Source organism: Nuphar pumila, chromosome 12, assembly GCF_984573655.1.
Source record: "Nuphar pumila chromosome 12, dmNupPumi1.hap1.1, whole genome shotgun sequence".
In the NCBI taxonomy this organism is placed as follows: domain Eukaryota; kingdom Viridiplantae; phylum Streptophyta; class Magnoliopsida; order Nymphaeales; family Nymphaeaceae; genus Nuphar; species Nuphar pumila.
The window spans coordinates 34099371-34107070 of NC_143260.1; the positions used below are offsets into that span (position 1 = coordinate 34099371).

General features: G+C 37.0%; 1 pseudogene; it reads right to left on the bottom strand.

The window, feature by feature from the left end:
* Nucleotides 1-272: 272 nt before the first annotated feature.
* LOC149820632 (ubiquitin carboxyl-terminal hydrolase 3 pseudogene) lies at nt 273-1807 on the bottom strand (annotated as a pseudogene).
* Between the last annotated feature and the right edge of the window lie 5893 nt (nt 1808-7700).

The window sequence follows — 7700 nt, forward strand, 5'->3', positions numbered from 1 at the left end:
TGTCGTCGTAAAACTCCTAGGGACCCCTCAACCGCACGGAGTACAGCACAACTATTATAACAAATAATTTAGTTATAAACGACATTATTAGTAGCACTGGGCAATGTATATGCTTTCCCCGTACAGCTAACTTTAAGCAAAACAGAAACCATAATGTTGGTTGGTGGATACAACAGGACTCACAATTGCAGACAACACAACTCAGCAGCCATGTATCTATCAATAAACAAACAAACAAACAAATAAACGAGTAGATTTAATAGAAGTTTGTGTCTCAAACAAACAAGGCATCAGCCATTAGGGTATGTTTGATGGCTTGTCGAGGGTTGGACGAAATGAACAAAAAAAAGGAACAGAATATTGGATCTTTCAAGTTCAACGTTTGTTTATTATGTTCTAAATGTTCGTTGCTTGATGATGATGTGTGGACAACTTGGACAATCATGGATAATGGGTTGAATTACTTCGACAACCAGCGTGAACATTCTGACGGCAAAAGCCACGGCGAGAATCCACACCAGCGGCCCGATCGTCTTCTTCTCCCGACACATGGCCAAAGGAGGACACTGTGGCACAGGCTCAGATTCCCAACGAATGACGATTAGTGAAAGGACACCGACACCATTTTCGGTGAGAAGGGGACAAACGCCGCAACAACCCAATCTCGTTTGCTTGCTTCAAATAGAAAAAAATGTATCCATAATCTGTGTTGCTCGAGTACTCCTGGGCCAACCCAAACAATGTCTTTACAGCTGACTCTATCATCTCCATGTTTTCGACATCAAAGAAAAGCCAATGGAAAGACAACTCTGTATGATAGTTTTTTGTATCGGCCAAGATGCTTGATGTATTTGGAGCATTTTAAATGGATGACAAGGATGTGAGAGGGCTTCTTTATCTTCATCCTCCCATGTGTTTCCTCCAAGCTGCATCAAGGATCTTTGATTAAAAAAAAAGATAAGATAAATCACAAGATAAAAAAATTACACAAGGCAAAAAGATGGCTGGTCAATAAAAGATTTGATTTAGGTAGTGTATCATATGTTTTTCAACCCTATGCTCACCAGCATCGTGCTTGTTTTGTAAGATTTGCATATTAAGAAACTGAATACAATTTCCAAGCAACAAGATTATCAGGAAGAACTTACCAAGCAATAAGGGAAAAGCAAAAAGAAAAAGCCAAAAGATGTAAACAAATGGAAGCAGGTTTGACAAAGGGCTCAAAGACATATGAAGCAACTTTAAATTGGCTATATTTCACAGAAATGACAAAAATTTTGAGCTACCAACAAATAAGCAAATTGAGTTACATAAGCCTCCCACCAACTAAAGATCATGCAATACAATTACATTCGTTGATTGAGAGGAGAGATCAAGATAAGGATGTAAACACTAAACCTGCAACCTTTATCAGAGAAGAATTTATCCTCAGCATTCAATGTCTGAGTAAACCGAAATTTTTGAGACAACTGGTAGTAGAACTGTTCTGCTCAATGTCAAGGCTCAAATCTAAAAATGTCTCATCCCTTGTTGTAACTGTTTCACACCGCAGGCACCTTGTTTCATTGGTGAGGATGGCTCCAAAAAAAACAAAAACAAAGTTGGGTTACCTTCGAGAAGGGATGAACAAAAAGCATGACAGCCACAATACCTGATGCATATAACTATAAACAAGCTAATTTTGTTTCTTCACTCTTTACAGAAAGCATTTTGGAGCAATAACACCAGTTTTCTTCTTCTAAGAGCTTATCCGCATCAAATTAACCAACTGCGAACAACCTGAAATAATGGCATTCCAGGACCCCATCTTGTTTGGGAATTTCAACAAACACTTTGTGAGCATCTTCAAAACACCCACATTTGCAACACGTCTCGATGAAGATAAACAACGCATGTAGTGAGTCCACCATCACCTACATAGCAAGTGATAGGAATGTTTTGTTGCAGTCACATGAGCCACTGGAGCAAAAAAATTCTCGTAGCTTTTCAATTGCCATCATATTTTATGAGAAAACTAAAATATCAAGATGTTTCACCCAACAAGGGTTTGATTGAACTAACTAAGGAAAAGCATGAATATCCATAGGCAAAAGTTCGATTTGTTGGTTTAATGAAGTTCTCCCACCATATATCTGTTGCTTCTTCACAAACTCTTGAGGACAACACCATGAATTAGAGGCATGTTAAGAATGCACGGATGAACTTACGATGTATTTTACACATCAAGGGGGCATTTGAATGTCCGAGTATCCGATCTAGCGTGGGACCCACACCTAGGGGTGCACAAAAGCCGGGCTTGAGCCGAGCTCAGGCTCAAAAAGCTCGCCTTGAATTGAGCCGAGCTTGAAAAGTTGTGTATTAACTCGGCTAAGTTCGAGCTCGAGTTCGAGCTCGCCTTGAGCCACATTAACTTACATTTAAAAAAAAATAATTGCATAGAGGGTGAGATTTGAACCCAAGACCTCACGCATACAAGGTATACATGTTACCCACTCAGTTAAAAGAAGAAATTATGATTATGAGTCAACAAAAACAATACATATCCTAAAATTAGTCGCCATATGACACAATTAGACGAGCTTAATCGGGATAATCAAGCTTGAATGCCTGATCAAGCTCGGCTCGTTTACTTACTCAAACGAGTCCGAGTCCGGTTTAAACAAGTCGAGCCCGAGCTGAGCTCAAGCTAGCTTGGCTCGTTGGGCAGCCCTACCCACACCTGTCCCCTTTTCTCGTTGAGATTGACATGTCTCGCTCCCTCTTTCTCATTCTGTCTATCTCCCTCTCTTCCCCCTTCTTCAAACACTGGATCTGGTCAATTAATTTTAAATCATAAAATTTGAGATCCAAAGATTCTCAGCTTAGCTGGTTACTTCAGTATCAGGCACGGTCAAAGTGGAGTTGGTTGATGCAGTTGCAGTATATCCAGAAGAGATTTTCTGCCTCGTTTATTTTTTGTATGTGCGTGTTGAAACTTGTGATGATCATAATCCAATATAGAATCTTTGAGAAAGATTAACTAATAAGATTTCTTCCAATTTTAATATATAGACCATCTAAAGCACAGTACCACAACTTTTACTAAAGTAATAACTAGCACCTACATAAAATTGTGCCACAATCATATAAACTGTGTCAAGAAAGTTTTATGAAGTGATGTCTTCAAACTTAATGTCACCAAAATATCCTGATCTTAGCAGTTCATTTTAAAAGGTAGCCAGCAAAACTGCTAACTCCAAACTAAATTTATCCAATAAAAAGGCGCTTGAAACCCATGAAAAATCAGTTTTCTTTGTAACTTCCCAATAGCATGCAAGTGGACATTCACCCACTGCTGACATATAATAAAGAAAAATCAATCATAAATGGATAAAAAATAGTATGCAACAGAATTATCAAAACAAGTCCAGTTTCATGTATACATTTAGCTAAACTTTGACACCCATATTTTTAACTTTTTTATCTGCCAAGTCACTACACACATGAACAAACAGCATATATACTCATAAACCACTAAACATAACAGAATGCTTTCCAAATTAAATACCTTATTGATTGGAAAATCAATTGTTCAAAGTTAGTAATACAATCACAAGATTGATCCAGTTCTCCAGGAGCATTTCATAAGCTAATGGCTATAGACAGCTCCCTGTTAAAACGCAATGATATATATATATAAGGTGCTTCTAGGGCGGTACTGTATCATCATAACGTATGGTGGTACACACTTGACTTTCATATATCCAAGCTCCAAATGCAAAATGTAACCTTTGGATCATGCTTAGCATGTTCTTTTTACTATATTCAAGCGCTAAAGTTGACTGAAATACGATGTTTTATACCATTTTCAGCCACCCTTATTTTCATGAATTGCGAGCCGTTGATTTTTCACCATCTTGAAAATGAGATTTTATGGTGTATCAAACATGATAAAACCCGTAACATAGTAAACAAACCATGCTAAACTCATATTTATGGTTAGATCTACCATTTGGTCACTAGATCCACACAAACAAAAGCGTGTACCACCGTATGGTATCATGGTACAGAACCACCATATATTTTCACACACACACACACACACATATATATATATATAATTTTTATTTTTTTTTATTTATGTTTGCCAGTACCAAGCACTGAGCAGTAGGCTGTCTGCCCCTCCCAATTGAGTTCCAAGAGTAGAACGAATGGGAGTTACACCTGGTCTAATGAGACAGAATGAGCTCGTACCCTAAACCTGGATTTTTTTTATTTGTTGTTCCAAGATGTTTAGTAACATTATCTGCAGCAACCTAAAAAAAATTATCATAATGCACTCAGGACAAACCATTTGTAAATCAAATGCAAACATGCATTCTGTGCCTTTTACTCAAATCCACAAGCTAAAGAACATAGAACTGAGCATACCTTTGCAAGTTAAAGTAGCATAACTCTTCAGGAGGAACTGTCAGAAGGTTTGATGCAGTTAAGGAATGTCTGAAGCAAGTTTCACGTTCTTAAATGAATCTTCCAACACAATAACATCAAATCTGATGGATGTAAGGTGGCGGGGGAACAGAATGATAGCTTTTAAACTAAAAAAAGTGTGGAAATACTAGTATTAGATTAAAAGAAAATTTGCCACAGCAAGCCTATAGAACTGATCACTCGGTGACCAAAGTCAACTGTAAGTTCCTAGAATGAACAAGTTCTTTCATATATGACTCTTTGATATGGTTGGAAAGGTTACATTCTTCCTTTCCGTTATCCAAGGAAATCTGCTATTCTGTTATGAAAATCTCCATAATTAAATGAGAAATCCCAGATTGCCTCTAAAATCAAGATCTACTAAATGGTAGCCTCAGATGACCCAAACCTCAAAGTCCGTACAGTCAGTGATGATGTCAGCACTTTCTGGCAAGACCCCGACACCGAATCTCGAGCACGCTGAATGAAGCTTCTTACTCCTCCAAAACACAGCTCGCAATCCCCTCTTTGATCTTGGTATGGCTCTGATGTAATGAAGTATGCAGAAGAATCAAGAATGCAAATGCATTCGCAATGTCCAACAATGGACTTAGCACAAAGGCACAAAGAAGAAATCCACTAAGGAATAATACGAAAGGCCTTGTAACAAGGCTACACACATAAAATAAATACTCCTTTTATTAAAGAGGAGCTCACAAAAGCTTGAAAGAACACAAGGGGGAGTACCCTTATTTATACACTAAGGGACCACTTGGGGGCTCCCAATAGAGACATTGGGAGCCCCCATGTGACCGTTGGGGGCCCCAACGACTCTATGGTAGGGCCCCTTAAGTGGCTTAAAAAGAAGAAAAGAAAAAAAAATACAGAAAAAAAAAAAAACAAGTACCCTTATCGGGTATTGTGTGAAATGATCATAATACCCCTATCGGGTATTATGGTGTATTTGAAGACATATATATATATATATATATATATATATATTGATACATATATTTTAACACCCCCCACTCCCCTCAAACTTTACGAGGAGATGACCGAAAGTTTGCCAAGGAGAAACAAGAAGCGGGGAGCAAGAAGTGCTTTAGTAAAAAAGGCTAGGAGCTGATATTCAGATGTGACGTATGACAGTGTAACTGTCCTATGAAGATACTCATCACAAACATAGTGACAGTCCATTTCTATATGTTTGGTCCGCTCATGGAAGGTGTGATTGCTGGCAATATAGATGGTACTTTTGTTGTCATAGCAAAGCTTCAAGGCACCGAAAATTTCAACTCTCATATCTTGAAGAAGCCATCGAAGCCACACAAGTTCCATTGTAGTAGTTGTCATAGCCCGGTACTCAGTCTCAGTAGATGATAAGGAGACTTTTTGTTGTTTTTTGCATCTCCAAGCAATTAGCGAATCTCCTAAAACGACACAAAAAACAATAGTTGAGATTCTATCATTTGGGTTTCCTCCCCAATCAGCATCAGTATAGGCAAGCAAATTTAATGAAGAGAGTGAAGATAAAAATAGCCCTTTAGTTAGAGTGTTTTTGATGTAGCGAATAATCCGAAGCACGGCACTCATATGCACAGTTATAGGAGCATGCTGGAATTGGCTAGCAGAGTGAACAGCGTGAGCGATGTCTGGCGTGGTAATGGTCAGATAGGTGAGAGATCCAATGAGTTGTCTGTAGGGTGTAGGATCATCCAGTAGAACCCCATCCTCCAACCGTAGTTTAGCGTTGATAACATCTGGAGTCTCCACCTTTTTGTCATCTGAAATTCCAGATTTGGAACATATATTTGCAGCAAGCTTCATCTGTGATAATATATGTCCCGGGGAAAGTATGCAACTTCAATGCCAAGAAAATATCTGAAAAAAACTAAATCAGACATATCAAAGTTATCTTTTAACATATTTTTAACATCAATAATACCACTTTCATCATTGCCTGTGATGATCATATCATCAATATAAAGCAAAAGAATAACAATACTATTACCTGCACTTTTAAAAAAGAGAGCAGTGTCAGTATAACAAGAATGAAATCCCAACTTGATCATGATAGCACTAAATCTATCATACCAAGCCTTAGGGACTTGTTTAAGACCATATAAAGCTTTTAATAATTTAAGGGTTTGACCTTATTCAAGAGTAATTCCCGACGGAGGGTCCATATATACTTATTCATTTAATTGACCATTAAGAAAGACATTTTTAACATCTAATTGAAATATAGGTCATTTCTTAGATGATGCTATAGCAATTAGAGTTCAGACACTAGTCATTCGAGCAACAGGAGCAAAAGTCTCCTCATAGTCAATGTCATATTCTTGTGACTATCCCTTAGCCACTAATCTTGTTTTATATCGTTCTAAGGAACCATCACTTTTTGTCTTAACTTTGTAAACCCAACGACATCCAATAGCTTTTTTATTTGGAGGAAGTTGAACTAATTCACAAGTTTTAGCCTTTTTTAAGGCATCTAGTTCTACCCTCATTGCTTTAATCCAATGCGATATATTTTTTGCTTGATTATAATGAGAAGGCTCATAGTATGAATATAAGGCTATTAGACAAACTCTATAATTTGGTGAGAGAGATTCATATGAAACAAACCTATTAGGTTGAATTGATTCTCTAGAGGAGCGCCTAAGGAAAGTTTCTTCTAGAGGTTCATTAAGCCACAAGAATTTTTTTAAAGCACTAATAGGTTTCTCTTGCTCACGCCGGGTGTAAACATGTAGTTGTCACCATTAGTTGGTGATATTTCAATATTATGTGTGTCTTCACTATTATGTGTGTTTTCTAATATTTCCGAATGACTTAAAGATTCATCATTTGTATCTTCTAAAAGATCATTTAAAAACATATATTCAATTTTATTTTGTTTGTCTAATATTTCAAATTCGTTCTCATCTTCTAAAAATGTCAAATCTTTTGAGACATATAACTTAGCGTTTTTATAATCAAAACATCTATAGCCCTTTTGATTTTCACCATATCCCAAGAATACATATTCAATTGCCTTTGGTAATAACTTATCTCTTTTATGTAAAAGAAAGAAGCATTTACATCCAAAAAATACGAAGATGATTGAAATCGAGTGTAATTTTAAAAAGTTTTTCATAAAGAGAGATATTATTTAATTTTGAAGACGGCATTCGATTGATTAAGTGGAGGTTAACACAGCTTCGGCCCAAAAAATTTTAGAAGTAATAATCTAGTGGTTTCTAAGATAT